The sequence below is a fragment of the Cavia porcellus genome, unplaced genomic scaffold (genome assembly GCF_034190915.1).
Source record: "Cavia porcellus strain 051 isolate PalLab524CR breed Dunkin Hartley unplaced genomic scaffold, mCavPor4.1 scaffold_21, whole genome shotgun sequence".
NCBI lineage: Eukaryota > Metazoa > Chordata > Mammalia > Rodentia > Caviidae > Cavia > Cavia porcellus.
In genome coordinates, this window is record NW_026947504.1 from 10,172,405 (window position 1) to 10,199,549 (window position 27,145).

At 39.9% G+C, this 27,145-nt stretch overlaps 1 protein-coding gene across 6 annotated transcripts in view; it reads left to right on the forward strand.

Moving 5' to 3' along the window:
• Positions 1-27,145, forward strand: part of Arhgap26 (Rho GTPase activating protein 26) — a 410,930-nt gene that overhangs the window by 4,188 nt on the left and 379,597 nt on the right. Inside the window, exon 1 of one of the 6 annotated variants that reach the window (XM_063232290.1) lies at positions 1,496-11,623. The exons of 4 other annotated variants lie outside the window; for them this stretch is intronic. The gene's annotated coding sequence lies outside the window, so the exon portion shown is untranslated. Of the gene's footprint in view, positions 1-1,495; positions 11,624-26,879; positions 27,076-27,145 lie in introns of those variants that run through there. One more of the 6 variants, XM_063232289.1, reaches the window with a different exon arrangement.

Sequence of the window (27,145 nt, forward strand, 5' to 3'; positions counted from 1 at the left end):
AATATTCTGGTAGCTTAAATTTTCACCCTTTTTGATAAATTCACTTGCCCTCTTCTGGGCTGGCTACCTTTTTCTGCCTTGCATGAAAAGCTCTCAAAATAAGTTGAACTTCATATCTGATTATCTCATGAACTTAGTGGCAAACTGAATGTAGTTTCAGAGAAATAGAAGTGCGTTAGACTGTTGGTTTTGAGGGATGATGTGGGTTTTCAGGAACTGTTACTTTCCATCAAGACAGTGGCATTCTGGATTTGGGGCTATGCCAAGTTATTGGGGACATACCCATTTATATTTAACTTCTGCTTTTTGAAATAGAGTACCCTTCTGCTAAATAGTTTAAGCTGAGTGGGGGGTATGGTTATGGAGTTATTCAGATACACCTTTATTGAGATATAACATCATCACCCCACTCACCTATTTAAAGTATTCAGTTCAGAGCTTTGAGTACATTCATGTAGTTGTATAACCATCATCATAACTTAGAACATTCCTTATTTCTTACCAACCTTTGCATATTCAAATAAGCGACTCTAGTTAACCACTGATGTATTTTCTATCTCTGTAGATTTGCCTGTTCTAGACATTAGAAATACAGTTTTAATAATTTTTTCCTGGGTATTGGTGGACACAGGACCCTTGAGGCACAGGGTTCTTGATTGGAATTTCAGGTGGGGAAATTGTTCTCCTTCTCATTAAGGCAGTGTAAGTAGAGGTGAGGGCCCAAAGATGAAACTGTGTACTGGGGCAGTGGCAGTGAACTGTGGCATGCATGCTACAGCAGGCTGTTTGTTATCATTGAAGGCTCTAAAAGGTTTGCTATCACTGACCTGGAGAAACCTGGGTGCCCCGTGATGTTTTCAGCCCATGAGAGGGGAATGGATTCATTTTAGTTTATGATGCATTGATGGGTGCACAGGGAGTAACAAAAGCAAGGCCGAGAGTCTGGCCTTTTCTGAGTGTGTTGTAAAGTTGGGTCAAGGTGTGTGACACCAAACCAAGACATACTTTGTGTCTGAGTCTTGCTTGGTGCCATTTTAAAAAATTACTAAATGAAATTAATTTATTTGTGTTTCTGTAGTTGAACCCATACTTTCTGTGAAACTTTTGGGAATATGTGCCTTTTTCATTGAATTTTCGGAGGTTAGTACTTTTGAGACCTCTGTCCTTTGCCTTATTATCCCACTCCTAGGTTAATTTTAATAGGAACACTATTTAGAATGCCAGCATGTTTTTATTTTATTGAGCATTTACCAAGTTCCAAGTCCTATGATAAGTACCCACGTTGTCTTACTTTTCCATACCAGCATGCTGTAAGATAAATATAGTTGACCCTCAGTATTCATGGAGCATTGGTTGTAAGACTTCCTTTGGACATCTGAAAACCTCATATGCTCATAAGTATCATATATATATATATATATATATATATATAAAATATTTGCAAGTAACTTATATTTATCCTCCTGAACAACTTAAATTATCACAAGTACTTATAATACCTAACACAATGTCAGTAGTGTATAAATAATTGTTACACTGTGTTGCTTAGGGAATAATGATAAGGGAAAAAATGAACACATGCATTTGAAAAAATATTTTCCCTTCTAGTTGGTTGAATCCTAGAATACAGAACTGCACACAGGAGCTCTGACTGTACTACTCTTTCTGCATTTTATGTGTGTGGTAACTTGTGTAATGACATACAGCTAGGAAGTTGTGTAACCAAATTTTGAACTTGGCAGTGGATTGCAGGATCTCCACTTAACATTACTTCAGTGCCTTCAGCAAAAATACTGGTGGTGAAGATGCAGGTATTTTCTTAGATTTAGATTCCAGAAAGGAGAAACGTGACAGAGTGCTGGATTAAGTGAATATATTGTCCTAGTGGTTTTCAGACTGTGAGCCCTGGTAGCAAAGATTAGCTTATATTTTGTATTGTGTGCTAAAGTTTTTTTTTTTTTTTGTATTTTTTCACACATTCTTAGACTGAAGGAATCTTCTAGGCTGGAGGAACAGATGAGGGCAGTGATTACGTCTTGGCTTAGTAAAGCAGTGCTTTCTTTTTGGGATAGCACTGAGTGATTATCAATGATTCTCTTTTATGTGGGTATTAAAACATTGAACAAGGAGGCCAGAAACCTGTTTCTGATGTGATTTGGTAAGGTAAATGATTCATCTACTTTACTCATTAAAACAGGAGTAAAAAAGTTATTATTAACTGTTGTATACTTTAAAGCTTGTCAGTTTTTTGTCCTTCTTTAAGATTTAGTATAAGCTTTTTTTGTAGCAGTGAAATGAGTGCTTCCTGAATAACCTAAACTCTAAGAATGGTCAATACTAGCTTGCTTTGTTTAGGAGTAATTATATTAGTCACAAAATCCTGATGGGACAAATACAAATGCAGGAAGGTAGCAGCAAGTTTCTCCCAATTCCCTTGATTTGCTTTAGTGCCTTGTGAATAAAAGGGAAAAAAGGCTTTTCCTAATTATTTATAGATGGTGATGTCTTAGTTATTTTTCTTGTTTTTAGGATAAAATACCCAACACACCAAGTTAAAGGCGGAAAGGTTTATTTAGATCACAGTTTGTAGAGGTTTCAGTCCATAATTGGCTGGCTCAAATGCAGGATGGCATGGAAGATAAGCATTGCGGAGGAGAAACAGTTCATGGTGAGCAGAAGGTGGCAAAGTAAAAAGAGATAATCACAGCTTTTTCTATGCATTATATCTCATGCATACTACTGAGGGCAGGTACCATTCACACCCTTAAGCCCAGTGCCCTTGACCCTAGCATTGCACCTTGAATCAATTCCAGTGCTACACACTCTAGATCCAGCCACCTCTGAAAAAACCATACCTATGACGGAATGAGACTTTGGGGGGCATCTAAGCACAAGCCATAACACTCATAAAAATATAAACAACAGCAAAATGAACCTAACCAAGATTTATAGTTATTATATAACTTGCTTCAAAAATATCCCTCAACTTTTTTCTATTTTTGGTTAGATTAAATATATTGTATCCGATTTGTATCATTTGACCCACTGACTATGGCTTAAATAATTAATATACTTTTTACATATTAATATACTTCTCATCATTCCAAACTGAAACTTCTCATATGAAACAACAACTTTCCATTATTGCCTTCTCCAGACCCTGATAATCTCTATTCTACTTTGTCTATGCAATTTTCTGTTCAAGGCATGTCATATAAGTAGAGTCATACAATATGTATTATACGTTTGTATCTGGCTTATTTGACTTAATATAATATAAATATGAAGACGTTTTGCTTTTTCATCTCTTTTTTTCCCCTCCTCAGAATGATCAGTAACACTTAGGATTGACATATCAATTTTCTGTCTTATTTTTTTGGTATGAATAGATTCATCTTTTCGAAACATTTAAGCTAAATGGAATCATATAGAATGGCATCTGTCACACCTGACCTCTTTCCCTTGGCATGGTGGTCTTGAGATTTGTTTGTTTGTAGCACGGAACAGTAGTAGAACTTTATACTGCTGAATAGTATTTTATTTTGCAAACCATAAGTTGTTTATCCATTCACCAGCTGATGGATGTTTGGGTTGTTTTTAGTTTTTGGCTCTTATGAGTAATGCTGCTATGAACATTTACATACATATCTTTGTGTGGGTTTATGTTTTCACTTCTAATTTCGTTTCTTATCTAAAAGGACAGTTCTTAAGTTATATGGAAATTTATGTTTAATCTTTATTTAAAATTGGGCTTAAATGAAACTGATGTTTAACCTTTAGAAACTTTTGAGGGTGTCTTCCACAGCAGAAGCACCATTTTATATACCTTACTTGCAGGCACTATCTGAGAGTTCCAGTTTCTCTGCATCTTTCCCAACGTTTGTTATTATCTTTCTTTTTGATTGTAGCCATCAGTGGTATCTAAACTCACCATTACAGTATCATGTAGTTTTTCTTATATACTGTGGTTTAACTTGCATTTCTTTGATGACTAATGATTTTGAGTATTTTATCGTGGCATTTATTAGCCATATGTTGAAATATGTATTCAGATATGTATGTCCTTTTAGTTTGTCCCATAAAACTTCCAGACTTTTGTGGATTAAATGAAAGCACTTAGTAAATGAAAAGCACTTAGTATATTTTCTTTCTTTGTTTTCTTCTGAAGACTTTTTTTTTTTCATTTGTTACAGCCTCCAGCGTAGTTGACCTATCATATTTAGAATTTCAGGACTTAGGAAAGTGATTCTTAGGAGACTGTGGTTCAAGTTTTTGTCCATTTAGCTAGTCAGCATCCCTTTGGGCAGAACCCACAGATGGGGCTCACTGATTCTGACCAGTGTATGCTTCTGATCTCTGAAGTGACAAAATGAGAACCCATTAGTGAACATTATGACTACTGAGCTATTGGAAAAGCCACTGATGAAGAGGTTTTTGTTACTCTGTCAGGGCCATTCAGAAAATTAGCCAACGGTATAATGCCAATATGAAGCTAACAGCCAGAATGAGTTTTCTACATTAAAATTTCTAATTGAGCTTGGTGTTTAATTTTTAAAATTATAACCCAGTATGTTTCAACTTACGTGTACTTTTTGCCACTGAAGAATGCTTTAAGGCAACCAATATGCAGCCCCTGTCAAGCTCTTACCATACTTTCCAAAGCCTTAGATTGGAGGAAGGGATTTTGGGGATGTTTATAGGTCAGCAGCGAGGCCAGCTGTGGCTAGAGCAGAATGATAGCAAATGGATGAAGAAAGAGTCTAGGGGCCAGGTCATGGAGATTTGAGTTCCAGAAAGAACTTGAGTTTCATTCTAAGTGTGATAGGTGGACTTAGGAGGTTATAATATGGTCCATCTTGTGTTCTAGAAAGATCTTGCAGGCAGCAAGTTGGAGAATTAGGTGTAGTAGGGCAAAGATGTTTGCAAGGAGACCAGTTAAGAGGCTGTTACAATAAACAGGTCAGGTCAGAGGCAGGAGCATCTTGGAATGGGGTGGTGACATCAGAGGTGGTGCTCAGATGCTGGGTGTTTTGGTCAGTGGAGCCCTACATGATTAATTTGGATGTAAACTATGAGAGAAAAGTCGAGAATAATTTCCCAGTGTGGTGATGGATGCCTGTGAGCCCAGCACTCAGGAAGCTGAGGCAAGAGAATCACTGTGAGTTCAAGGCCAGCCTCAGCTACAGACTGTCTCTACACTCTCTCTCCAAATAAAAACGTCTTTGACTTGAGTGATTATGTGAATGATGGCAGTATTTTCTGAACTAGAGAAGGTTTGGGAAGGATTAGGTTTGTGGAAAATTGACATTATAAATGAATGGCTTAATCTTTAGTGCAAAGACAAGATGATACAGACAGTTCATGAATGTATTCTCATAAAAAATCATAACATAGAAAGGTAAATACAAAGTAAAACACCTTCAGTCCTCCTTCCCTTCCTTTTGTCCTGTGCCAGGGAGGAATTCAGGGCCCCTCCACATGCTAGACATGTGCTATATTACTGAGGTAAGCCTGTAGCCCCAGAACTCCCTTTCCTTAATCATTTTGCTTTGCTTTTTTCCTTTCTCTTTTCTGCAAATTTGTTTTCATAAATGGCATTATACTATATGGCTTACTCTGTTTCATTTTTCCACTAATACTAGGTCTTAGAATTCTTCCATGTACATACTGCAGTCCTTTTGATCATTTCAGAGGGTTCTGTTGTATGGGTTTATTTACCCAGGCTCTACTGGTGAATTTTTGGATTATTTCAGTTTTTCCAGTTATAGAAAGTATTGTAGTGATTGTTTGCACACCTGCCTTTGTGTGTGGGTCTTACCATTTCTATGGGATTGATTCTTTCATGTGAAATTGTTGCTGACTTCAGTTTTTACAGTCTTTTTGACATCCTTTGTTTAGGTCTTTTATATCCCTGTAGCAAGTTGCTGCTGGTGCTCCTTTGCATGTGTTAGATTATGTTTTCAAAACCTAACCTTTTATCTCAAATTGAAAGCATCCTGGACAGCCCTCTTGTTTAAGGACTGATACTGATTCTAAAAGAATCAAGGTGGAAGAAAGGAGGGAGATAGAGAGGAGGAGGGAGACAGAATGAGTGAGAGAGATTACAGTGAATTAGATGTGTCCCTATTGGTCTTGATGCTAACTGACATCCTTTCTGAGCTGCAAGTTCGTCTAGGTAAAATGGGAGGTGGACAGTTCTGTGCCCATATTTAATAGTATGTTCCAAACTCAAATTATAGGGACTCAGCAGGAAATCATGTTTGTTAGGGTGAGAAAAGCAATATTAGTGGCTAGAGGAATTTTTACAAATGAGAGTCAGTGGGGTTTACACATCTTTGTAGAAATCCGGAGTGGAGGAAGAGAGGAAATTGTAAGGAAAACAGCTTGGCAGTGTGGGCCAGAAGCTGTCACGGCATGTTTATATCTGGCTCGGTTCACCTTCATTGGAAGGCACAGAATGCTGCAGAGGGAGACCAGGCTCTATGTGCTATATTTAGAAAGAGGAGATTCCTGGGGTTGGTGGTGTGTGTGTATGTTTTCTTTGCCCATGGACAAAGGTTTGGGGCTTGGGAATTCTAGACCATGCCTTGTTAACTTGCTGGCTTCTCTGTGCCAAGCCAGTAGCTACACTTTGACTCTGGCTGCTGCCACACAGGAAAAGCCAAAATAAACGTTGCTTTGTATGGTTTGTAAAGACGTCACAGGTAGCTTTCATCTGATCTTGCTGTCAGATCTACTTTTAAGCCTACTCCAGGCTAATTGAAATCCTCAGAAAATATGAACTCACTCCTCCTGTGAGACTTTAGATAGATTTTCAGGTGCTGAGTTGAACTCTGGCTGTTTCTGTGCCAAGGACACCATCAAGTAGGTGGAAACAAAAAAATAGCAAATTTCTGACTGTGTATCTCATTATTACACTTTAGGGCAGGTGTGGACAACGAATATCAGTTGAACAAATAAAATTAAAACATTTAATTTGATTTATATCTATGTTTCTCTTTTGAAAGCTGATCTAAATATATAATACCTATAAGTGGTACAGGATTCAAAAGAGACAAAAAGGCATGTATCCCTCTAATAATTCTTGTCCCTGCATCTCCTGTTCTACTGGAGGCAACATTTTACCAGTTTCTTCTATATTGTTTGGTTATAATTTATGCATGTGTCAGAAAAAAATGTCTGTATATGTTTACATGTTGATATTCGTATATAAATATATATACTATGTATATGTATATAGAACTATATGTAACTTTGAGAGGATGCCATATATATTGTTTCACACTTTGTAACCTATTTTTGACATTCTACATTAGCATTTACAGAGGTAACGCCTGCGAATTTGTATTGTATCCCTTGTATGGGTATGACATAGTTTATGTAATTACTTTCCTCATGGTAAATATTTAGATTTTTTTTTTACCATATAAGCATTTTTTTTTTTACCCTATAAGCATTAGTGCTAGTAACATCCTGGCATTTCTGGGACACATAAATGAATAGATTTGTAGGTTGAATTCTTAGAAATGGGATTGCTCAGCTAAAAGGTACTATATATACAGTCTTCATTTCAATAAATATTTCGTACAAGTGTTTTTAAAAGTTGTAGGTGAACTGAATTTTATAAATCATGATTTTCACTGTTTGAATTTATTATAGAACATTTTGTAAAGTAACAATACTTAGGATTTTCTCCATTTCCTTCTCCCGAGTTTAAATGCTAATTTGGGGATTAAAAACCACCACCAAAATCATTCCCTAAAATGCAACTCAGCAGTATCTAAGCATTGCCGAAATATAGGACCCTAAAGAACTTGTTTGTGTTCCTAGTGATGGGCCTCTTACATTTTTATCTTTGTACAATGCTTGCATATTTTAGGAGGCTTGGCCAGTGTCAGAGAGGGGTGATGTCTTTGCCTGTGGCTTGGGCTTGTTGACATGCCTGCTCTGTGGGAAGCCTCCCTTTGGGCCTTAGGATTCCTGGCCCTCATGGTGAGGCAAGGGGGTGTTTTGTCTGATATCACTCCATCCTGTTTCTCCCATAGAACTTGGCACTTTCTCCTATGGAGGACAGATTATGCTACTTGTTCTCCACAGTATATTCCAGGGCCTGTGACAGTGTCTGTTGGTACAGAAGGCTACGTTGGTGGGGTTTCTGGGATGCAGCAGGCTGATCTCATGTTCTGGGTATTTATTCTCCTAGGAGGAGACGGTGGAGGCAGAAACACAGGTGGTCCACAGCACATGATGGTTGCTGGCAGGTTGGCAGGGTAATTGAAGAGATAACAGAGGTCTTTGGGAAAGGTTGGTAATGGTTTATCAAGCACAAGAAGGTTCTTTTTGATGAGTCATTGGTAGATCACCTCTGTTATTTTTTTGCCTCACCTTTACCTCTGCTTATTTGCTACGAAAAAAAAAAATTAAAAAGCATTTATTTTACAAGAGAAGTTTATAGTAGTGAGAAATCACAAGTTTGATTTGTTTAGCAATTTTTTCTAAAATACCTTCAAATAGTCTTTGAATCATGGTCATTACATTGAAAAATACTTGTCATTACAGACATTCCTTCATTTAGTAACTATTTAGTAACAAGATACGGGTTGTCATTAAATGAATTGGTCACTAAATGAGGAACTGTTATAGTATGTACATTATAATATTCAACACAAGTGATCAAAAGAGACTTCAACTTGATGATTTTGTTTTTATTTGCTTAGCTCTTACATGCAGTACTATAATGTGTAACAACATAAAACTACAGTATCATACAGTATAATCAGCAAGAACTACAGTGCTGTATTAATAAGGTATACTATACCAGAAGAAAATAATGAGGCTCTATAAGTAAGGTGTACAGAACTATACAAAAAAAGATGGATCATAAGTCTGAGTGGCAGGTTTTAAGTCAGAACAGACATTAAACAGATCTTAAATGAGGAATGCATGTGTATTAAAATAATCCCATATTTTACCATTGATGTGAGATTTGTTCTCTGCATAACTGTCCCAAGGTGGACATATTTGAGAGTAGACACCATCTGGCCATGGCACATGGGGGAAAGAGAGGGAGTGTGCTTTACAGACTAGGGTACAAGTAGCTACCTGGGCAGGTTGCTCTGTACCAGTGAGTACTCTTCCCTGAAAGTCTGCTTTATTGTTTGAATATTTAAGCAGACAACTGATAAATTATAGAGTAGAATGCAAGGTGCAGTGACATTTTCAGAGATCTGATGGGAATGGAGAGGAAAATATAGAGTCAGTAGCATTTGGTGAGTAAGTTGGGAGGACAGAGTTAGGGGTATCTTTAGCGTTTCTTTGTTAGGCCTTTGGAGGCCAGCTGACCTGTATACCACAGAAGTCTCATGGTGTGTGATGGGGAAATTAAGTAAGATTCGTTCCTGCTGATTTGTTCTGATGGGGTATGCGGGTGAAGGCACCTGCAAGGTGGTGGGAGGCTCAGCTCTGAAACTGGAGCAAGATGGGGCATATGAGTGTAGCTTGCATCTCTCCACCTGGTCTTTGAGGGCCTCAAATGGATGAATCCACAAGAAATCACCCGAGGAGCCTGGTGTGTGCCTCCAGAGAATCACTTTCTGGAGATTCTGAAGTAATTTGTTTGGGTTGCAATGTGGGCCTGGGGAATTTAAAAAAAAGACAAAAACTCTCCAGGTGAGTCTAGATGTTGAAACACTGACATGGAGTGAGAGAAGAGAATGGAGGCCAGAACTATGGGGAGTACTGACATGTAGCAGATGGGTAGGAGAGGATTGGAGAGAGTGTGAACTGATAATCAGAGGTTTGGTCCTGGCCAGTTTGGGTTAGGACTTGCCCAGAGGCCTTTAGATTTGTTTTTACCTTTTAGGAGGTGAAACTGAAGAAAGCGGCCTGTGTACAAGGTAGATAATTAATAACTACCTAATAATATTATTGTGAACAATAGATGAAGAATAGATGTAAGTGTGCTTAGCAGTGTAAGCAGACCCATGGTAAGTGCTTTATAACTGGGACCTGCCATTATTGTCATTACCAGATTGTCCTTGTTATTAGTTGGTGATTGTGTGGATTTAGCTTGACATGACTGCAGCCATCTTGAGTTGTAACCACTGTGATTACCATGGAGTAACACTGATCAGTGTTTCTTGCAGAATTTTAAAACATCATTTGTATGAATGAATGAATGAATGTGATTCTTTGTGTAAGAATCTCCCTCACTGTAGATTCTTCTACTCAAGGAGATTCTGATACATAAGCTCTGGGGAAGGCCTGGAAATCTGGATTTCATATCTGCATGGACCCAAGGTGATTTGCATAGAAGGGGTCCTCAGACCATGCATTAAATCTGAACAGGCCAAAGGGGATTCTGTATAAACCTAGCCTCAAATCCTTTGTCCACTTTAAGGTACACAGTCAAGGTATCTAACCTAGTGTTGAGACATCTCAGGTGACTGAAAGGTGTCTGAGTTACTCAAAGTCAAGGAATGTTTAGGGTGCATTTCAGAAGTGTGAAGTTTTCAGGGATGGTTAGTGTGGCTTTGCACCTGGAATTCAGTTGTTTCATGAGCTTAGCCTGTGATCTAGGGCCCTTCTGTGGGAGTTGGGGAATCTCCAGAAATGCTCCTGGTCAATCCCAGGGCAGTTTTCCCCCAGAGTCTTGGGCACTCTTGTCAGGGTTAAAGGCATCTGGGATCAGAGACTGTAATTATATTTTACATTCTTTTTTTCCTTGAAAAGTATTCAGGAAGCATAGTGAACTGGCTTGGCCTTTGCACAGCTAGGGATACTGAGTCTGGGGAAACTCTGGCTGATGGTCCCAGAGTGTGAAGTGCTTCAAACCCGGAAAAAGTTGATTTGCTCCTTCTGTCATGGCAGCACCTTCAGGCCACTGATTTCTGGCAGTCTTTGCTCCGTTAGTGCCTATCTGTGATCTGATCTCATTTGTTCTCAACCCACTAGGTAGGGCTGGGTGACAGAACAGACCACAGGCATTGCTGGTGAGATGCCAGGGTGTCACCTCAAGGAGGCCAATGAAACTTTTGCTCCGCCCTTTTCTTCTTAGGAAATCCTGTGGGCTGATCTTCCAAAAAGCATAGAGCTGTTTGATACAAGTCTTACCTTGGGCAATGTATCCAGCAGTTGTGCAACTCCCACTGTGGCTAGTATAGCTTTTTAGGAGCTAAAGGCCAGGGCAGATACCGGGGCAGGATGCTTCAACATCTGCAGGTCTTTTTTCCTGCTGTATCTATGTCTGCTGGCCAGGCCTTGCTGCCATCTCCAGGCCCTCTGACCAAAGCTGCTGGAGCTTAGTGTGCAAGGTTAGCACGTTACCATGCCAGCTCCAGTTAGAGCTTCTCTTTCTCTCTGGAAAGAAATCCTGTTTCCTCTTATGTAGCTAGCATGCTTGTAATAAGTTCCCCAGCAGGGTAGCTCTGCTCCATTGCATAGGAAATTGGAGTGGAACTGATCGCTTTTGGCCTCAGTTTCTTTTGGGATATGATATTGGCTTGTTTCTCAACTCCTCCACCTCTTTTGGCTAGCATAACATTACACCGTCACAGCACTCCAGGGCTTGGGGCTTTGTGCTTGAAGCAGCGCTGAATTCATGTATGAAGATTACCAGATGAAGGTAACTTAAAATTTGCTTATTTTTACAAATCTAAGTTTTGAATGTTAGGGTGTGTTTTGAAGCTCTCAAAACTGAGTTTCTGTAGGTAAGGTGACTGAAGTGTTTTTTTTGATCGTTATCTCACATGAGAAACTTGTCAAATGTCAGACTGGAGAAGGGTGACTCATCTCTCTCTTTTAATGTGTCATCTCAATGAGACATATTACTGAGCTCCCCACATGGGACAATGTGGGTGCAGGCAGTTGTGGGCCGAGACCTTGGAGATCCTTCCTTAGGATTTGAGATACAATTCACATATCGCATGCTTCACCCATTTACAGCCTACAGTTCAGTGCTGGTCGGTATATTCACAGAATTTTGCATCTGTCTCCATAGTTAATTTTAGAACATTTTCCTCATTTCCCAACAAAATCCTGCACCCCTTAGCTGTTATCTCTATCCTTTCCATTTTCCCAGCCTTTTCCTGAGAATTTCTGAACCGTGACTCCAAGGGTGCTGCTGTCTTACCTGCTTCATCCTTTGCTCTTATGAAGCTGCATATTCTTTTCCTTTGTTGCATCCAAGCAATTTTCAACTCTTCCGAATGCTGCACTTTAGTGCCAGGATGCTTGGACTGGCACTGTCCTTGCTCTTCACTCTCGGGCGGATTTGCTAGTGTCACAAGTGTCATAGTCACACTCATTCCTGAGGGTGCCTGTAGACCCTTCCCTTGTACTGAGCTTGCTTTGGAGTAATTTTCTGGTTGAGAGTGGGAAGGAAGAGCCCAAGATGCAGGAGGTAAATGTGTTGTTCTGCAGAAATCTGTCTCTTGGTGAGTGTGTGTGTGTGTGTGTGTGTGTGTGTGTGTGTGTTATGTGTCTATATGTGATGCTGGGAATTGAACCCTGGGTCTTATGCATGATAAACAAGTACACTATCTCCCCCATCCAGGGAACTTTATACAAAGGAAAAAATTTTCCAGTGATACTCTGATTTGGATTATTGCATTTGAAATGAGGGTTTCAGCTTTAACCATTTTAGAATTTTGTGGATTTTCTGTGTGCTGAAATGGTGATGGTTTGAAGATACCTAGGGCCTTCATGTGAAATCTTTTCTTTTTCACTGAGGACCTTGTGGCGTTACAGGAAATTCCAACCCAAACACAGAATGCATTCTCTGCCATCTCTGTGTTTGCTTGTACCCTTGTTGCTTCTCTTTCCTTTTTCTGTTTCCATCTCTCATTTTTTCACTGTGCCCCTCCTCCACGCCCAGCTGCCTTGCCAAAGGGCCAAAGAGGTGACCAGCTGATATCTTGATTCTGAGGAAATCAAAGCCTTTTGTTAGTAGAAGTGACCTGAAACAGACTTCTGGAATAATAGAATTGTGGCTCAAGGACGCCTAGATTTGAGGTGACTATCACTGCTGAAACAAGAGGTCCATGCTGTGAGTGGTCACGTCTTATAAACAACACTGTCTAGGGCCCCTTTCCTGTTACAGTTCCTGTGTTATGTTCCCGAGGTGAAGGGACCTGTGCAGAACTAGAGCGGGTACAGAATGTCCGGCTCCGTGCTTAGCAGCACTGGCAAGAACATTTATGCGCTCAGTTTTGCTTTTCTGACGGGACCTGATGCAAGCCTCAAGTTTCTCTTTATTTTATTTTTTTTATCATCGTTGAGCTGGGAGAATGCTATTAAATTTGTTTTTAATGAAGTAGGTTAATGATTTATATTTTAAGAAATTTTGGGGACACGGAATGAGAGCATGTTATTTGGGTTAGTTGAACAGCTCCAGATATAGTTATGTATTTATAATGTTATCTGGGGACTTACGAACCTATTTGGGATAGGTCAGGAAGCTGGATATGAGATTTGGGTCTTCCAGGTACTCTTACAGAGTCTCCGGGAGTGACATACTTTAGAAGTATGCACGTGAGTCCTGGATGAGATTAATGACTTCTGTTTACCTCCTCAAGCTGCCAGTCTCAAAGTTCATGAAGCCATCAGCACCAAAGCAGTAGGCTGCCCCTTCTGACTTCCTCTGAGGCCTGTGTCTTTCTCCTCACATAGCCATTAAAAAAAAAAATCAAATAATCCAAAAACTTGCATTTTTTTCTGATTATACAGGTAATATGTGCTCATTACAGAAAATTTAGACAATACTGATCAATAAAAAAAGAAAATACAAATTATACCAATAGTACTGATTAGAGATAGTAATTTTGGTTTATAAAATTTTTTTTAAATTAGTACCGGGGATCAAACTCATGACCACACACTTGCAAGGCAGGCGCTTATTTATGCCACTGAGCTAAATCCCCAGCCCCAATTTATAACGTTTTTTGTTGTTGTTCATTTTGAGACAGGGTCTCACTGTGTATTTCAGGCAGTCCATGAACTCACTGTGTAGCCCAGGCTAGCCTTGTACTCACAGTGATCCTCTTGCCTCAGTCTCATGAGTGCTGGGGTTACAGGCATACACCACCATACCCAGTTTATGACCTTTTTCTATTCAGTGGCTCATAATTGTCTTTCTATAGTGTGAACCATCCTCTAAATTGGTTTTTAGTAGCTGTGTAATATGCTAGGTAAACTGTGTCAAAACATTTTGAACTAATGACCTGTGTATCTTTTCTGTGATTATTATTAACTTGAGTATAATTCATGTCCTTATAAGTGTGCCATTGTATCTCTTCAAGGTAAACTTATGTGGGCTCCTCTTGTGTTTCTTTTCATGTTTTTAAGCTGCTGCCTTCACCTCTGCTTGTCCACCTCTTTTTAGCTGCTGGTTTAGCAGTATCTCGAGGGCAAAGAGAAGTTACATTTTCAGGAGCAAGAATCCCACAATATTTATTATTTTAGTGTTTGCGCTATACCAAATGTTTCTGTTAAGTATTTTACAAACTGACTTTTTAAAAAAACCCTTGGGCTTTGTGCATGTTAGTCAAGCACTCTTATCACTGAGTTACAACCCCACCCCAAACTTTATTTCATTGGCATTTCACAACCTTCTGAGGTGTGATGTAGTATGATGCTATTTATGGAGTATAAGCTAAAGCAACTCGTGCACCTAAAAACAGGGAAGTCAAGATTTGAACCGTGGTTTAATGCCATCCCATTTACTCTTTTGTTTTTAATTTTAAAGAGAAAAAACAGAAGAAACAAACAGAAAAAACAAAAGAAGCATATAACAACAAGAATAACAACAAAAAGTCTCCCAAAACAAAAGTGATACAGAATTTCAAGACACGAACACGATCCCATTTACTCTTTGGAATTATTTTTTTGTTTTTGTACTGGGAATGGAACTCATGACCTTGTGCTTGCCAGGCAGGCACTTATGCTGCTGAGCTATATTCCTAACTGATTCCATTTATTCTTTTTTTTGGTCTTTTTCATTTTTATCGGTACCAGGGATTGAACTCACGACTGCCTGCTTGCAAGGCAGGTGTTTATGCCGCTGAGCTAAACCTCCAGCCCCTGATTCCATTTATTCTTAAGCAGCATTATACTACTAACTGGATAATTTCTGCCAGCCCCATAAATGTTCCATTTTTCTATTATAAATGGGAACAATAGTGTTTACTTGAGAGTATTGTAAAAGTCAAAAGTAGTATTAATAAGCACCTGGCCCAAAATTACATAGCTGTTGCTATTTTAGTAACTATTTTCACTTTTTGTAAGATGACAGTAATATAGAAATGTATGTTTTTGTGCTGTCCCTAGATGAGTTTCTGGTCCTCTTATTAGAGATGAATCATTGTATTAGGAATTCTTTCCAGGAATTCCACTACAGACAACTCTAGTCATTATTAATATTGATTTTAATCCAGATGTCTTGGTTTTAACATGTCCAGTTGAATTCTGCATCCTCAAAGGAAGAAAACAAAACAAAAAAAAAGATGGTGTGGGATGCCAACTTCTTAAAAATTAATTATAAAAGCTACATACTACAAGTGCCTGCCTGCTAAGTGTGAGGTCATGAATTTGATCCTCGGTCCAATAAAAAAGCGCTAGACACTATGTGAGTGCCTTCCTGTCCCTTCTCCATCTTACAGCCCAAAGGTGGACCCCATCAACATTTTGGGCAAGTAGTTGATTCTAATCAGAATTTCTTCCTTGAGTTCAGCTTAGGTCAACAGAGGTATTTGTTGTGACACTTCATTGAAAGGTGTCTTTTATATATTGTTGGTGTTTGTGGAGCCATAATGATCCCTGTTCTGTGGCCATGAAGCAAGCCTGGTCTCACCTTTAGTAGTTTTATCCCCACCCTCAAATCCTAATATATACTCCTGTGTCTCAGCAGACGTCCATACTTGAGCAGATCTGAGGAAGACAGTAACACAGACATTCTGATACAGCGCTATTTGGTTATTATGCAATCCAGCACAAGGAAACTCAGCTCTCCATTGCATCAAGGACAAGGAAACTTTTCTCTCCTTTATGTCTGCTGAGTTTTCAAGTCATTTTTAGTTTTAACCCACATGGGAGGCTAATTGCCCTAGAAAGCAATCCTAAATTGGGGCCTGGTAGAATATTTTGTTTAAGTAGAAGAAAAGATAGGGTGCTCATGAACTGAACCAGCAAGTATTTATTGGACTTCAACTATGTTCTAGACATTGTTGTATGCTTTGAAAAAGACAAAGTTCCACTCTCATAGAGCTTATAATTTGGTGAGTAGACAAGTTAAGAGAGTTAATAAATAAACAGGATACGTTCACATAGTGAGAGATATACAATGGAAATAAAATCAGAGAGCAATGGTGGTGGTGGGTGGAGGCAACTTTATATTATCAGAGAACACTTCTCTGAAGAGCTTGGGCCTACACCTGGTGACTGCAGTTGTTAAAAGTTGTAAGTCATCGTTTAAAGGAAAGACTAATGGGTCATATTTTTTTCCCTTTGTATTTCTTCTTATGTCTTTAATGGACAAGACCATTCTTACCTATTGGAATCAGGACCACGTAGAACCTTGGTGATCTCTGTAAGATAGAATAATTTCCTACATGATGCGTGGACAAGTAATTAAAAAACCAGGAAACCAGGAACCTTGTGAAGTCTTTCCATCTGCAGTTTCCCAGTTGCCTTACGTGTCATTCACAATATAGTTTTAACTCCTTACCATAGTTTACATGTCTCATGTGATCAGGCTTCTGCTTAGCTGGCCTCTGCCTTTCTGGCTTTTCTTTTTGTCCCTGTATGCTTACATTTTGTTGATTTCAAATCCGATGCACTGAGCACTTTGCACTGTAGAGCCTTTCTGTTGTTATTTTGGGGTACTATTGCCTCATCTCTCCTGTGGTCGGCTTCTTATCCTTTAGGTCTCACTCAAAGAATTTTTGAAAGATTCCTTTCTTGAATACCTACCTGAGCTGAAGTCTTAAAGCTCTCTTTTCTTTTGCTCTGTGTCTTATTACCCTGTTGGTAGTCTCTATAGTCATTGTCAATGTATGTTGAGTGTGATTGGTGTCCAGTGTACCTTTAAAGAGGCCTTCTCAACCCCTTGCCTGTGTGTTCTAGAAGCAACTCTTTAAGTGTTGATGGCTTCAAGGACCCTTTGGTTCTCTTCAGATTTATTTTACTTTAAAGACTTGGCCTTGGTAGATCAAATGTGACTGTTTTGCTTGGGTGGTATCCCAGTGTATCTTTGTGGAAGTTTAGGAATGATGGCACGCTTACTCTGTTTCTGTTAGGTCTCTCTCTCTCTACCTCTTGCTTTTTATGAGATAGGGTAAAGGGAAGGGAAATTTTGTGTTTCTAAGTCTGTGTTATACATGGCATAGGAGGAGGCCCAGGACTATTTGGTTGGGTCAGTTTACTTTCTCTCAATTGGTTCCTCTAGGTCTTCCTACCTAGAAAAAATCAGCAAGACTGAGGGGCTGGGGATTTAGCTCAGTGGCACAAGTGACTGCCTAGCAACTGCAAAGTGTAAGTTCAATCCCTGGTACAAAAAAAGAAAAAAAATTGACAGTATGTTTGTTCATGTATGTGAAACTACTTTAAAAAGAGAAATTTGGAATATTAGGCTGTATCTTTTCTCCCTACCCCTCCCATTTAAAGATGGTAAGTTTTGACATATCATTTTAGTTATAGCAGCATAACAGGAAGATAAGCTTTATAAGCTTTATACTTATATGACTCATTTTTCATTGTCTATTAAAAAGATTTAAAAAACTTTTACCCAGTTTTGTTCATATTTCAGACTTTACTATAGATTATTGCTGACAGTTTCTGAACTGAAATCATATCTCTTCTTTTTTCAGTGGTTATCATAGTTTCTGTACCTAGTCACAGTTTCTGCACAGAACTTTTTGAAACTTCATAGTGATATTTTACAACATGTAAGATTAGTTCGCTTGGAGAGTTCCTGGTACCTAAATGGATCATAGCAGGAATTTAGCAAACAGAAAGCAGTGCTTCACAAACAGTCTCTTAAGTATTACAACTTGAGCCTTGCTAAATAGAATTTAGTATACAAGTCAGACTCTGTCTCTTTTGGATTTTTGCTCTGTGTTTTTGTAGATTACCACTATTTTTATGTATTTAATTTCTACGTGGGCAGGGAAAAAGAAGGACAGCATCACCTCTGTTATGGTTTAGATCTACAGTGTCTCTTAAAGTCTTACATGTTTGGGAGGTGACTGGCCCATGGGAGTACTAGACTTATCAGTGGATTCATCTGTCCATGAGCTCAGTGGTTGAATGTCCTTTTAGGAGATGGGGCTTGTTTGGAGTGGGCCACTGGGTTGTTTGGAGTGGGTCACTGGGTTGTGACCTAGAAGGGTATATTTTTGTCCTCGGTTCCTTCCTTCTGTCTTTGCTTTCTGCTGCCCCAGGGTGAGCAGCTTCCTCTGCCATGCCTTGCCACCATGCCGTTTGTCCCTGGGACTCTGCTGGCAACTGAACACACTGAAACTGTGAGCCAAAATAAATCTGCCTCCTCTAATTCACAGGTGTTAGATATGGTGTCTTAGCCATGGGAAAAGTGCTTAATATAACTCCCCTGTCTCTTTGTACACATAAGTCCCTTGATTAGTGACACCTAAATCCCTGGAAGCTTACTGACCCACATTCTCCCCACCTGTGTATGTACTGACTGTGCGGCACTGTTACCACAGTTACTTCTAAAACGTGTTGCCACAGATCTCTGTCCTTACTGGCTTCTCAGTTGTTGGAAATTGACTCAGAACCTAGAGAGAGCAGTGCTGTAGCTGTGCTTTCACAGCCAGAATCCTTGGAGGTAGCTGTGGAGTGAACAGTGTTGGAGGATTGGAGAAAACTCTGGACCTGGAACCCACCTGACCTGGTGTTCTTTGCTTCTCCTGATTCCTAGTATCTTGATAAATAATAATAAAGTTCTTTGACCTATTTTCCTATCAAGTTGCTTTTAAAGGCCCTTATCTGTTTTAAAGAGCATCTACAACTGATACTCTTTGAAAAAATAAAGATTAGAGGAACTTTGACCACTGTGGAGAGACAAACCTGGGTGGAGACTGGAGACACTGGGTGCTCTGTCCTTGGCATTGTGTCAGCTTTGAAGATCCTGGACCACCTTGCCCTTGAGTAGTGGGGCCATAAACAGGACATGCATGCTGCATGGCCCGGAGGTCTGGTACTTGTTCCGCTACTTGTCCACTGGAATGACCAGGCCTGGGCTGGTTGCTATGCAACCCTGGACATAACAGACGCAGGAGAACCCGCCCACTGATTATTCTGTCCTCTTTGCCTTTGTGTCTGTTTTTTCTTCTCTTCAGGCTTCAGGAATAACAGTTTTGGGTGGAACAAGATAAAGAACACTGATTGGAAATATTGTTTCCTTAGTCCTAGCTCTAACCAGATAATTTATGTTAAATTAGAAGGTCCCAAAATTTCTCTTGAGTGCTCCACAGTCATGAAGTAGATGGGGGGAAAAAAGATAAATTCCTCTTGGGCTCAGAAGGACACGGAGTTTTGTTAACAGGGAAGGTAGCTTTTGATATCCCATCATCTGTATAAGTTTTAATAAGACTTATATGAGTTGGATGTGTGGTGGTTCCATTCTGGGTGCCCTTTTATCTACCAGCCCTCTGGTTTTTTGGTACTGGGAATTGAAATCACAACCTTGTACTTGTCAGGCCGGCACTTATGCCACTGAGCTGTATCCCTGGCCTAGCTAGGGCACTTTTTAAGATAAGGGAGAAAAAGACGCAAGCTAAGAAGTTTTAAGTTAAAAGGGAATTTGCTGTGGTACATATCTGGAAAACCTTTGGCTGTTTTGACTTTGGACCTAGCCGAGTCCCATGGACCCCAACCATGTCTGTAACCCCTGAACTCTGCCTCTCTTTTAACTTACTTTTCTTTTAAGCTGGTGTCATTCTCATGCAGTCTCTTCCCTCAAGTTGGGAAGATAACCTGTGGTGAAGGGTTCAAGTTGAAACCTTGGGTTTGGACCTCATCAGCTCTGTGTTTATTCATGTGTTCATCCTTGAGATAACCCCCAAAGCTGGCCTGGCCTGAGCCCAGAATAGGATCTACAGTATGTGAAATAAATGTTTCAAAGGTCAAAGAGGGATGGTTTCCCAGGGGAATATCAGGGTACTATAAATACAGGAAAAGTGGGGCTAGCAGCCAAGGCAACCACATTCCTCCATGCCGGCCTAAGGACTTTGATTCCCAGATAGATCACAGTTCTTATCCAGAGTTGGATAAGTTAATTTGAACTATCTGTGTGTGGTTTAATAAAGTAATTCTGGAAATTAAGATTTGGAAGAGGAGAAAGAGGAGATGGTTTTGAAATGTTGGACACCACCAGGTCTGGGCACACTGTGAGCACCCTAGGAATAGTGTTTGGGGGCCAGATACCTAGAGAGTAAGGGAGGATAGGGATGTCAAGAAGATAGGAGGGAGAAGGGACATCCCCTGCTGGGGCAAATTATACAAAATGAAAGCAAAATATCGTAGGGAAATTACTAGGTAATGGAATAGAATTCCTAAACCTCAGCCAATGATTGATTGATTGTCTTATAGCTTGGCCGGCATGAAAGCTAGCTCTCTCATCTTCCAGAACTGGCTTCTCTTTATGATTTTACAGTGGAAATACTGTACACTTGTTTTGAGTCAGATCTGCTCATGGCTGGTAGCAAGTTTTTCTGTCAATGGCCAGATAGTAGTTTTAGGCTTTGTAGGCCGCATAGGATCTCTGTTGTATGTTTATTTTTAAATTTTTGATGTGGGGATTGAACCCAGGGCCTCAAGCATCCTATTTATGTGCACTAGATAATTCTTTTGCTTTTTTGTGTATACACTTTTTAAAAACAGTATAAAAGTCATTCTTAACTCATGGGTTGTTCAAACACAGTACAGGACCTACGTTTGTTTAGCCCCAAAATGGGTTTTAGAGTCAGAGAGTTATGTTGGTGTGGCCTGTTAACTGTGTGAGCTTAATCTTTCAAAAATTCAACTTCCTTAGTTTTTTCTTCTGCAGCCTGAATTTGATGAAGGTCTTAATCTCAGAAGGTTAGTGTGAAGCCTGAGAAAGTGTTAATTTGGTCTCAAGATGTTGGCCCTTTGCATCTATCTTCATAGCGTGCTCTGGGGAGGAAGATGAGTGTAAGTTCTAGTAGTCTTTGCAATTTTGGCTGTTCTTCCTCTTTTGATACTCTCTTTTTCTCTATTCTGGGCAACTCTTCACCAATTTTGGGAACTGGGTGGCCATCTCCAGTTTCATTTCTGGTATGTTCAGGAAGTGACCCACATTTTAATCCATATTTGGCAGTAGCTGAAATAAATTGGTTTGATTCATTATTGAAATGCAGAATTTTACTTCCATTCTTCTCTCCTTATCCATTCTTTTCATTATATTCCAGCTTATCAGCCTATCAGAGACTCTTACTAAAACCAGAATTATTATTTGTTTTCTGTTTTTATCAGAGAGAATGTTAGAGCTGTGGAATTTTGTTTATTGAGCTTGGTGTATAGATACCAGCAGGCTTGGAAAGGGGCTGAATTTCCTTCTGAAAAAGGGGCCCTATTACCTACCTGTACAAATGGATGGAGTGGATAGAAATCATGTGACCTCTCTAGTCCTTAGTATCCTGCATTCATTTGCCTTATTTTAAGTCTTTCACAAAAAGGTGTACCCTGACAGACTTCCACTGTCTCACTTCTCTGCTTTATTCTTTTTTTTGGCGGGGGGGGGGGGGTAACCAGGGATCGAACTCACAACCTCACACTTGCTAGGCAGGCACGTACACCACTGTGCTAAATCCCTGTCCCAGCTTTATTCTTTTTTAGTACCTGTCTCATTGTAACATACTGTATAACTTAACTATATTTATTATTTTGTGTGATTAAATATCTTTTAAATCTTAGTTTATTAGTATGTGTATAGTACATAATGTTTACATTCCTTTTGAGAAGTTGCTACGTGTACATAACACATCTATTTTTTTTTTTTTTTTTCTTGTACTGGGGATGGAACTTACAACCTTGCATTTGCCAGGCAGGCATCTGTGCCGCTGAGCTAAATCTCTAGCCCTATAACTCATTTTGATTGCTTTTTCATACCATTTCTCTTCCCTCCCTCTCTCCTCCACCCATCTCAATTTACTTCCTTTAGGTTTTTTTTTTTTTTTTTTGTATGTGTGTATGTTTGCAGTATATAATGTTTCTGTATTTTGGTAGGAATGTCAGCTCATACAACTACTATGGAAATCAGTATGGATTTTCCTCAAAAATCAAAACAATCCCACTTGACCCAGCTGTTCCTCTTAGGTATCTTCCCAAAAGAGTTAAAGACATCATATTACAGTGATATAGGCATATCTATATCTAATAGCAGCACAATTCATAAAAGATAAATCTTGGAGGTGGCTCATATATCCACCAACAGAAGAATGGCTAACAATATATATATTTATACACAGTAGAGTACTACTCTGCCATAAAAGGATAAACTTGAGGGTTTTTTTTTTCTTTTAATGGTCTGTCTCTAGTATAGTAAAACCTCCAGATGGGCAAAGGTATTTGTCCTTTTTTTTGTTCATTTCGTTATCACCAGTATTTATAGCAGCTGGTATACAGGTAATTATTGCTAAATGAAGGAACGAGTGCTTTAATTTTGTATTAGGATGTTTACTACGGTATTTCTTATTCTCGCTGGCCTGTGAGTTATGAGACTTGGGTTTGAATATTGACTTTGCCACAAATTACCTCTGTCTTTGAGCAAATCATTTAATCTCTCAGGACCGTAGTTCTCTTATCTTTAAAATAAGGGGTTAGGATAAATGATTGCTAAGTTCCAAGTAGGTCTGTAGTTCTGTGATTGTAATTTCTGGTTAAAAGTGACTATGTACTGCTATTAAAATTCCCACAGATATTTCTAAAAATAGTTCGAATTTCATTGGTGGGCAAAGTGAATTGAAAGAGACTTTCAGAAAAAGTCTATGAACACCTTCTGCTTTCACTAAGACAATTCTTATTATAATTGTTTTCAGGAATGTTTCTACTGGGTCCTTTCAGGATGAAGTCCAGATGTCAAGCTTCCTGAACCCTGTGGACTCTGCCTTTATTTGGTTCCTCTAGCCTGTCATTACCTACATGTCTACAATCTGTGTTTTGTATTCTAATCCCTCAGAATCGGTTTTCTTCAATGGATGAGGTTTTTGGGTTTTTTTGCTTCAGTCTACTTTTTAACAGTGCTAGGGATTGAACTCCAAATCTTGAATATGCTTGGCAAGCACCTTACAACTAAGCTACATTTCCTGCCTTCTGCCTCATTGAATATGCCAAGTGGACCTGATGCCTGCCCATCCCTCTTTGTTTGGCCAGTGCAGAAGAAAAGTTTCAGTACTCACTAAGTGTGAACTTGGAAAGGGGTTAGCATTGGGGTTCCGTTTCCACTGAGATGCTCACTAGCTGAAGCACATGGTCATAAACTTAGTAGTGTGGGTTGGCTGGGGCACCTATACAGCTAGAAGGCAAAGATTTTGGGGTTTGATTTTGGAAAGTTTTGGGATCACAATGAAGAGTTTATCTTCATTTGGTGGATTCTGGGATGGTACTCTTAAGTTTTTTGAGTAGCATGATGACATACAGTTTTATGAACTAAGATTATATCTCCAAGAGCATTGAAAGTATCATTTCTCTAATCCCAAAAGCTCCTTGGAGAAATAATTCCAGGATTTTTGTTTTGTAGATGGGAGAAAGCTGGGATACCTTATGATTAAAGGACTTATTTTAGGCGTCGCAGAAAAGTGGTGCTTTGAGCCAACAGTGTTTTTATAATTAGATAAAATTGTGACCTTCAAGTTTGATGAGTGTTATAAGTGGCTTCACTCATTTTTCAAATAGATAGCAAGGTGAATAATTCTGGTGAATGTCAATGGGCTGTCTTTGAAAGTTGACTGACTCATGGTTGCTTCTGGAAACTTTGGCATACTTGGATTCTGCTGAGGAGATGAGTAGATGCTTTTGGGGATGGACAAAAGATGGTTCTTTTTATCATAGCTGTCTGTGTTTATTCTGTGCAGTTGCTTATGTGGTGCAGAGCTGGCAAGATGAAAGAGCAGTTGGATACTGATTTCCCGTCCTGGATAGTGCAGGAAAAGTTTTCTCAAAGTGACCCTCACCTATGATTACATTGTACACATACTTTAAGGCTAGTATTTGGGCTTTGCAGCTCCATTACAAACTCTGTCCAAAGCTGAATTTGAAAACCTAAGACTTCCATGCTATGATTGATGATCTCCGAACACTAGTTCCCACTTTGTGTTGGTGCAATGCTTTCGGATTTCAATGTGCATTGAACTCACCTGGGGACCAGGTTCTGGGGCTGGGGCTATAGCTCACTAGTAGAGTGCTTCTCTAGGGGCCCTGGGTTCCATTCCTTGCACAGCCAGTAAAGGCAGGGGATGGGGAAATTAAGGAAGGATGAGCTGTCGGTGCTAGTGGTTTGGGGGTAAAGAGCATGGGGCTAGTGTGACAGTCCTGAGTTGGGCTTAAGATTGAAGCCCCAGATGACATTGACACTCCTGAGTTGCATGTGCTAGACCAGGAGTTTCCGTCCTCTTTCTTTCTGCCCCAGCCTTTCGCTTTCTTCTTGTCTCAGTGTTCCTCAATTAGTTGCTCTTGCTGTTTGCCACCAGGACTCACCCGTTAGCTATTGGCTACCACTGTAGACAGAATGGTCTCTTCAAAAATGAAAAGTTGATTATGTCAACTTACTAAACCTTTTGATGACCTCCCATTGCTCTTGGAACTACCATTAATCGTAATTTTGCCTCCTTCACCTCTCTGTTTTCATCTTGCATCTTTGTTGCATTTTGCAGCCTCTCGGTCCCTTCGTCCCTTACTAGCTCTTTTGATGCTCCTGTTCCTCTATCCCAAAATCTTGGCACCTGTAGTTCCCTTCGTTGTGGTCCTCCCCTCACCTAACCCATTCGCCTTTACATGTCAGCTTAAGTGCTGCTGCCTCTGGAAGCCACGTGGTTTCCCAGTCTGGTGACTTTTCTGTCTTGGCCAGGCGTTGGGTTTATGGCTGGGCTCTGCAGCAGGGAAGCAGCGGCTTGGTGGGTGGGCATTACTGGATATGTGCTTTGACAGTTCTCTCGAGTGAGCAGGGTTTTAGGAAGTTGTGGATTGCCCAAGAGCTGCCTTTCAAAAGCCACTCTGCCTGGGTGGCAGAGAGTGATGATGGTGAAAGTGTGTAGGGGAAGAAGAATAGCTAATAGTTTCTGCCAGGGGCCATTGGTAACATCTAAAACTGAGTTCCAAGGCTGCAGTTTGTGAATATATATGCACTTGATGAACAGTTTACATGTCATTTCTCTAATCTTTGTGCTTCTCTTTTACCTTTTGTAGCTTTATAAGTGTACAGCCCATTTGCCAAAGGAAGAAGCTGCCTATTTGGCACGGTGGGATATGTGGCTAGGCTGACGAGAAGCCAGTTGATTGCAGCTTAGGGGCTCTGCTTCTTCCCATACTGGGATGTGCTGGTCCGGCATTTGACTGGAATCCTTCAAGTTCTGCCAGCTGTTGGGCAGCTTCCTGGGCATGTGAACAGCCCTGTTTAGGTGACACTCTTCCTTCCCAAACCAGAAGGGATGCCTTGCATTGGGTCCTGCATTAAATCTAGCAGACTCCATGTATTAGTCCCCTGTCTGACTCTTCACTTTTACTAGTAAGAATGAAGTAATACTCTAAGTATTCATCCTCACAGCAGTGAATGTTGTTAGGAGGAACAACTGTGGTTTTTCAAGAGGCATAGCCAAGGTCGACGTCTTTTTTCTTTTTAATCTCTCTAGAGATTTGTTCTATGTGTTTTTGTTTATATTAATTTGTTACTACTTAAATAGTAAGATTCCCCTTTGATGCTAATCTCTGTGACAGCAGGATCTGTATCTGTATCTTCACTTTTCTGTATGGTGACTAACACATAATACCCACTCCACAAATACTTCTCAGGGGAAACATCTTAGTCTGTAGTATATGGGAAAGTTTCCCCTGTTAACCTTTCAGCAGTACTGATGGCAGAGGCTTTGAGGCCAATGGTGTTGGTACCTATGAATTCCTCAGCAGGATTCATACTGTAGGACAAAAGGAGTGACACATAATTGGCTTCATGACTGCTTGTTCTTGTGCTTGATGCATTGGCCTGAATGCCTCAGCAGGGCACACAGTGTTTACTGAAAACGGTAGAGATGGTGCCTTTGCATCCTGGCATGGAAGCTGTGAGGAGGCCATATGTCTTCTCATTGTCAGGTATGATGATCCAAAAAGCATTGAGTATAGAATAAGTAAATATAAAATACCTAGACTAGAGTGATGACTGATGAGTTTATTTGTTCTTATTTAAAGTTTGAGTATAGAATTGGGTGTGGTGGCACATGCCTGTAATCCTAGCAATACTGAGAGGCTGAAGGACGACAATTGTAGTTCAAGCTCAGTATAGGTGACTTAGAAGACTGTCTCAAAAAGAAAAAGAAAACAAAAAGTTGGGCTATGGAGTTAGGACTCTGCAGATTACTAAACTTCCATTCTTTGGTGACTCATTGGAATCAGTCCCCTTCCCTCACTCCCTTTTTCCTCTATTACATTCAACTGTAATTAAAGGGCCAAACTCTTTTTCTTGTCTATTCCCCTTCTTTGTGCTTTGTTAGTAGGTCTGCCTGTGGTACTGGTTCAGGGGTTTCCTAACTTTCTGTGACGCTGCTTGTGGATCTGGCAGTGTGTTATCAGGATTGAACCTCCTAGCTGTAAAGCGTCTGTCTGCAAGCTGGAAGGTCTTAGCATCAGGGTGGGAGGAAAGCGGGGGCCGTGGCACAGAGAGACAGAAATGATGCGAGATCTATTTCTTGTTTCAGTCTCAGAAAAATGTCCAAACCTCCACATCGTATGGCTCTTGCTCCTCCTTAATGTGAAGCATTGCATCACCGAGAGGCCCTGGGTAGCAGTATGCGTGTGTTGTGTACGCGGTCGACCGTCATCTGTCCTGTGCAGGTGCTGTTTCTGGTTCCAGATGTATCTTAAGTTGCATTTTGGTGGCTTTGTGGTTTAGTCAATTGGGGCA